Genomic DNA, 8105 nt, shown 5'->3' on the forward strand with positions numbered 1-8105 from the left:
TTTTTTTGTTGAGCTTTTGTAGGCTAAATAATTAGACCGGATCATAACATTCTTCCCCTCTAAAAAAAATTTCGTCCTCGAAATTTTTCTTGCTTAAGTCTTCATAATTTCTTACTTGAAATTTATGATAAAAATCTCACCCACAAATATTTTAATATTCTAATTCTTAATGCAAATCTATTCTTGAATCGTTTCACAAGAAAAAGGTCAATATGTCAAGTGTTGATCTGAATCAGAACCATTCATTTTCTTATTATCAAAATCAACATCTCACAGATTTTTAATTTTCATGATCTCATTCTCTATAAAATAATGTTCAATATCTCATGACTCGAATTAAAATAAAATTTATCTCTTGTAAATAGAAGAAAATCAATATCTTAATTCTTGAATAAGAATTTCATTCATCATCATCATTTATTTTTTTTCAAAATACTAACCACTCTTAATTAATCTATCCGTCATAATATAGGAAAATATACTTATGTGAATCATATAATGATATCTCAATTAATCAAAATTCAAAAATATTTTTTCTTGTTTGTACTTTCAAAGGTTGAAGATTTACCATTTTAATCTTATTCTTGAACTTTTGATATTTTAATTCTTGATACAACTTCATCATTAAGTCATTTCATAAAGATCAATATCACCAATGTTAATTAGAATCAATATCACTATTTCTGATCATCAAAATTAATCTCTCAATTCTAGATAAAGGTATCAAATTTCTCACCAAAAATTCTTAACTGCTCATGATTTAATCAATTTATCACAAGATCATAAATAAATTTTATCACATTCTCCATAGATAAACTTTTGAGTATGAAAATCTAAGATCAAAATCATTATTCGATAAACAATTTTAAATTTTTTCTAAAAAATAAAGAATTATTCCATTCTAAGATAAAAAAAAATTATCTCTAAATATTCTAAATCTAAAATTTAAAATCAAGGGTCCACTCATCCTAAAATTAGGATGCTAAATATTTTCGTAGCATAGTAGATGGAAGCATTACAATTTAAAAATCATATTAACGATATCCAAAATAATTTAAAATTTTAAAATATTATTCTTTCTAATATCAATAAATTTTTGTATCAAATCATATCATCTATCATAATTCTTTAATTCAAAATGTTAACATTTTTGACTTACTCTAAAATAATTCAGATCATCATGCTTTCGCTGTGCACTCTGTTCTAACAATCAAAATTTTTTAGGTTCACCAATAAAAATTTTGATCAAATTATTTTTTTATCTTATCAATAGAAAAGATCTAAAATTTTAAATTTCAATTGAAACCAAAAATTAATTTCTAATTCTCATTCATACTTTTATTGGTGTCCAATAATGTTGATTAACCCTTGAGTCCAATATCACGTTTAAAACTATCATATAGGTCTACTGTAATCCAATATGAATCAAATCTTAATTCTCATATCAATTCAATTAGATAATTCCAAATCAAAATTCTATAAGCAAAATCAATAAGAAAATCCTTCGATACTTTATCAAATTAGGACATAATCAGAACATATACAAAATTCAAATCATTATCTTTTCTAAAGTTTCTATCATCAAGATGCTTAATATCTATCAAGTATCTTTTTATAATAATCATACAAGCCTCAAAAAATCAATTCTCTACTTAATAGATTCAATTAGAGACCTCATTAACAAAAATAAAAGAACTCCATATCAATTCCTAAATCCAAAATTTTTAAATTATAAATTCACATGGGTCCCATAATCTTAAATAAATATAAATCAGATCTTTTATTTTAATTTAAAAATATTAATTTTTTATTAACAATCTCAACAATAATATCAAAAAATCTTTTAATTAACTTAGATACGAAATCTTTAAGTTAAAATTTTATACACATCATATAGTCTCCAAAAGACACAATAAGATCTATTATTTAGATCCAAAGATGATAATTAAAGATTCTAATACAATGAATATCCTACAATCTCATAATCCATTTCATCAATAAGAAATAGATTTCTTTGAAATATCTCCAAATATGCATTCATCCTAATATGCCACTTTATACATGATCCACATATCAAGTTCAATTTTGATAAATATTTCAATCAAGCATCATAAAAGACTTTCTTAGTCCATCCTGGAATAATATTTTAGCATCAAATCTTTATCTTGTCAATAATAGTCAACTTCTCAACTAGAAGTAATATCATAGTATTATTCTTATATCGAATTTAAACTTATGATTCACTTGAATAATCAATGATCAAATTAATAATCATAATGCGTAATAAAATTTTATATCAATCCTTTTGTAATTACTTTCGATCTAAATCTAACTAATCATATCATATCATGATCCATAGATCATCCATCATATTTCAAACTCTATATGTCATAATCTCTTATGATCCTTTCATATATAATCTCAATATTTAACAAAAAATTATAAAAATTTTTTCCACTACAAACATCAAAGATCTACACTATAATATCCCTAGTGTCTATTTACTGACACTTATTTTATATACATCTTAGTTCATCCACTAATGCTCTGATACCACTATAATTGTCACGTCCTCGATTTGAGATCGTGAGCCGAAGGTCGCAGCAACCACTGCATACTTATGGAGAACTCTCTCTACAAGCATGTAAGGCATCTTATCATGCTATCATAAAACAACAACGAAATAATTAGTCAATAATTTAAATCGAAAAGATAACAATCTAAATTCTAACTTTAATCTCTCAATAAATTCAACAATATTCAATAAGCCTAACATCAAATTCAATAAGACTTTCAATTGAAAATAAAAGTATGATGATTCTATTTCTAATCGCTCTTCTATTCATATCTTGTATCATTTTAATTCATCAACATCTGTAAAAATAGTAAAAATAGAAGGTAATGAGCTAGACAGACCAGTAAGCAATGATCATTTTTAATAGATTTCATCAGATATTAAGGTAAATAATAATGCATATAAAGTTCACCAATTCGAAATCAACATCAATTATGCAATATAATTCATACTAAATTCATTTCTTTTTCAAAAATTTAAGTTTCTTTCGAGATTTCAATTTCTTTCATTCTTATGTTCTTTTCATCAACCATGAGCTATGATCATATTTTCTCTATGGTAGGGTTATAATACCATGTATCTTCTTACGATGAGCTATGAATCATCTGACAACAAAGTCCTTCGAAATCACTGATCTCGCTGGCGGTTTATTGTTGGTCTCTCTGACGACATGTCGCTGATCTCGCTGACGACATAAACTCTCAAGACAGATCAATTGTCAATGTATATGCCCCCATTGATGGGGTCCTTTATATAGTCAGATTGTCAATTCATATTATTCTTATATCAGAATTCTTCATAAATCATGTTTCATATTCTAATTTTGATAAGAAAATATATAATCATATAATATCGAAATCAATCAATATAATGCATCATGAAATCAATATGTTCAATCATGCTTCATCATAACATATCAAAATATGATACTTTCATCACAAAATATCATTCATCCAATTCATGCATCGTTTCACAAATCATGTCGGAAAAATACATTATAATTTATCGATAAATCTAAAAAAAAGTGAAACATTACTTACCTCATACACATTCCAATAAATCTACATAATTCTATAAATTTTCTTTCAAAATTCTCTTTTCGTAGATCATATCGTGATATCCCATGATCAAACATCCACAATCCTATACATGATTAATTTCAATAATTAGAAAGGATCGAAACAATTAAGAAAAATAGAATTGATGGACATTCGTATCCTATCGTCCAGATTGATCCAATCATCTAATTTCATCTGATCAAAATTTAATTAGAACATAAACAATCTAAAGTTTGACTATCAGATCAAATCGGATTCGAAGTGATAAGATCGAGATTCCTTCATTGGGTTTATGAATCAAGTGGAGAGAGAAAATTAGAGGAGAGAGAATTCATGAGATATAATTCAAATTAATCAGGTGCCACAGTCTAACATCTCGATTGATGTGATCAAAATAATCTAATCAAGTCATGGTTAAATCGAAATCATGGATGATCAAATTGAGAAATATCCGATCTGATCAAGATGAGTACTAGCATGCTACCCGACAATCATGGATCAAGATTCTTCATTAGAATTAGATCACAAATATTAAAAAAAATTCTTTCATTAACTAATCTTTTTAGAGAGAGAAATCAATTAAGAGAGAGAGAAACAGTTTTAGAGAGAAAAAAATTATCTTAGACTCTTCAGACGATATGATTCAACAAATTCGATCGATCAAATCAAATCATGCTGAAATTATCATATGGATAATTCAATAAAATCATAGAAAATAGAATCTTAAAAAAAATATTAGGTCTGATTAAGATAGATGCCGGTATACCGTCCGACGATCACAAATCAAAATTCATTATTAAGATCAATTTCAATTCATCGTCATTCTTTTCAAAATTTTAGAAATCTTAGGAGAGAGAAATTACCTAGAGAAAAGATTTTAGAGAGAGAAAGAGAGAGAGAGAAAGAGAAATTCTAGAGAGAAGAGAAAAGAGGGAAAGAGAGAGGAGAGAGGGTCTATATTTTTTTTCTATTTTTCTTCTTCTTCTTCTTCTTTTTCTTTTTCTTTTTCTTTTTTTTTCTTTTCTTTTTTTCTCTTTTCTCTTTTCGTTTTCTCTTTTTTTTTCTTTTTTTTTTCTTTTTTTTCTTTTTTTTTCTTTTCTTTCTTTTTCTTTCCGTCGTCTCTTTTGGCAAATTAGGGACCATGTGATCCCCCCATTGATTGGTCGATTAAAGACACAGCCGGCACGACGGTGGCCGACAGCAGGAGGGCGACGACGGTGCGGCTCGGAAGAAGCGAATCTGGCGGTCGGCGGTGACCACCGGCATCGAAAAATCAAGAAAAAGAGGGGTTGAAACAGAGGTTATCTTTCTCAATAAAATACGGCGACTCCGGTCGTCGGCGATCGTGTACACAGGCAAGGAAAGGAAGGGGAAGAAGAGAGAAAGAGAAATCGAGGCTTACCTCGAGCTCCGGTGACGTCTTCGGCGAGAAATCGAGGCGAGCACGGTGATGGGCTTCCACGAGAATTTTTCGGCGATCCCTGGCATTTTGCCTCGGGATTCTCAGGTGGAGGAAGGGAGAAGGGGTTTCCCCCCTAAATAGAATCGGAGGGGAGGAGTTTGACTCCTCCCCAACAAGGTTTTCCGACTCCGATTAGGAGCCGGTCGGGAGAAGAAGACTCCCTAGGGGAGTCTTCCTCAATTTTTTTTTTTTTTGTTGGGCTTTTGTGGGCTGGGTAATTGGGCCGGATCATAACAGAATGCTACTAATGGCTTTAGACAACAAGTCAAGCGACAGGAAGCTGCGAGACTGAAAGAAAGCCTCCAGCTTCTCGACAATAGGAACCCGGCCGGTCACGGTCTGAAAGGTGCCATGCATGCCTCCATCCTGCTAGCTCAAGAACGTCCAGCTTGTCTCTTTGACATGGAGTTTGGGCGCCATCATATTCCTCAATCATGCCCGTGGGTTTGCATGATGACCAAAGAGTGGATGAACAAAAGGAGGTGAAGGGAGTACAGATGATGTTAGCTAAGTTTATGTTGCAAAGTATTTATAGAGCGACTTAGATTGGAAAGGAAAGTAGACTGACAACGGTTTCTTTGGCTGTTGGCCCAAAAGTACTTCTGCTAATCCTTTGTTTGGATTCTTCAAAATATATTTGTTTTCTCCTCCGTTTCTTGGGTGACATGCTTTATATATTGTGCACAAAGAATAGGAGAGGCTGCACTAATGAGAGCCATAGATAACAAGGAGTTTGAATATGTGTGGCCAAGGAGCGATAACTTCTATCTTAACTTTGACCGGGCCATACTATCGACTGTATTATCTTGGAGATGAGATCATCTATAATCTGCATTTGGCTGTGATTGAGCAATGCCTGAACAACTTATGCTCGTGTGCTGCAATGAGTCCGGCCCCCTCGATCATGGCCATAATGTCATACATGGAAGACCATTATTGATAAACAGGTCCTCTCTCCATCTTCCGAGTGCAGAACGGTGTGAGGATCCAATCCCAATATCTTTTTATATGTTCTTATGATTTTGTGGAATTATTGTTTTTCCTTACCGAGATCTAATTAATGATAGATCAATCTAAATATGATGAACCATTACCAACCATATGACTGTGCGCTGAGTTAAGGAAAAAAAAAAAAAAGAAAAAAGAAAAAAAGTAAGGAGGCGTGGAGATTTGAATTGAGAATGATTTGTTTTAGACCGCAAGCAAAACATTAAATACCGACTGTTATTCTCCTTTCATAACTGTTTTTGTGTTACAATGATGCCTTTATGGTTATATTTTTCTTTTTTCTTTTCTTGTCAATAACTAATGAGATATCTGAACCAGTTTATGATGGATTTCATAATGTCAACGGAGCCTTTATTTCAAGTTTTAATCCAAACATTATACTAGAATTTGACCAAGACAGGAATCTTATTAATAGTTAAGTAAACACTACTGATAGAGGCATGATTCTACCAAATGCAGATATAATTAGGAATATCTGTGACTTCTTGCTGACATTAATTATGGCTTTGCATATAATTGAGGTTAAGACCAACTATGACATTAAGTTTTCACCTAAACAAATTAATGATTTCCAATTGCAAGTAACTAACACATTGAATCCTCTTTTTTATTTTATTTTTTTTTAGAATGCACCATCCTAATAATTAATAACTTCCACCTGAATTAAAATAAAACTTCCAGATTTAGTCCAGTAAGACTTCAGTGTTCAGAAAAATCCAAGGACTTTTGGATCTTGGTAGCTGGAACTTTTTCCTAAGACGCTGCACCTGCTGTTGCTGCTGCACCTACATCCCAAAAGCTTCATTAATTATTTTAAATCTTTTTGAAATATCCACTCTATTAAACCTGCTAGTCCTAGTAACTAAGATTTGGATGATTAATCTAGTTCACTAATCCACTCATCCCTACAAGAAGAAAATGATTATACAAGCATTAATTATGGATCCTAGATGTTTCTTAGAATTGGAAACTTGATTTTGATCCTACGAAAGACAAAAAATTGACCAGTATTGGAGGTTAGCTTGGATGTCGCCAGAGCAGTCAGGAGAACCCACAGCATCAATTCATGAACTACCTTCTGTTCCACCCTAACACCAGAGGATTAGGAAGGAAATCTTGGAATATTCTTGGACAGGGACAATGCAAATGTAACCCTGAGCTTAGCGTTTGATGTTGTAGGCTTTTCTCCAAAAATTTAGTTGAGACATACCCTAAGTGTTATGTATCGAAGTGTCATTTGTATTAGCCCAGAGCTAATTTCAAAGTTTATGAGATCATATGGACATATTTGACCGAGTGTAAAACTAGGACGGAAAATAAGCGTTTTAAGAATGAATATATTGCATGGCACGTGTTTTAGCCTCCCTTTTCATCAAAAAAAACAAAAAAACACACTCATAGGTACTCTAGACACAAGGACATATTAATCGGGCATTCAAATAATCAATAAATTTTGTTCAAAAAGGAGAAAAAAAGATAGCAAGCTAGAGAAAAGGGTGTGCATAAAGCATCCATATATGTCTCCTTGAAACCATTTGACAAATGGTGATAAAAGGAGTTTTACTGAAATATGTGCATAATTAATTTGATATCATGTAAATCAAAGCACTTGTAACTAGACTGGGTGAATATTTGACAGTTCTAACAATGCATTAAGTATGAAAGACATAAATTTAATAGATATCGGTAGAGGAATTGCCAAGGAAACAAGGATAATTACCCTTTAATATCCATGAATAATTATTGCTTGAGGAGGAGAAGAAATTCTCATCCCTCCATCCCTCCTTCCTGAAATCTCATGTGATTCTTCTGATCTAAGTGCATTCATGCCCTCATAAAATGACTGTAGTACTACATGATAGGCCTATTGACATCTTCCTGTCACACCCTTGTGTGCAATGTAGCATGAATATCAAGTGAAAATAGGAAACCCTTATTCATTCATGTCTAGTACATCTGATGAACAACAACCATTAATATGCTTGTTGACATGCAAAAGTCC

The sequence above is a fragment of the Elaeis guineensis genome, chromosome 5 (genome assembly GCF_000442705.2).
Source record: "Elaeis guineensis isolate ETL-2024a chromosome 5, EG11, whole genome shotgun sequence".
Taxonomy (NCBI): domain Eukaryota; kingdom Viridiplantae; phylum Streptophyta; class Magnoliopsida; order Arecales; family Arecaceae; genus Elaeis; species Elaeis guineensis.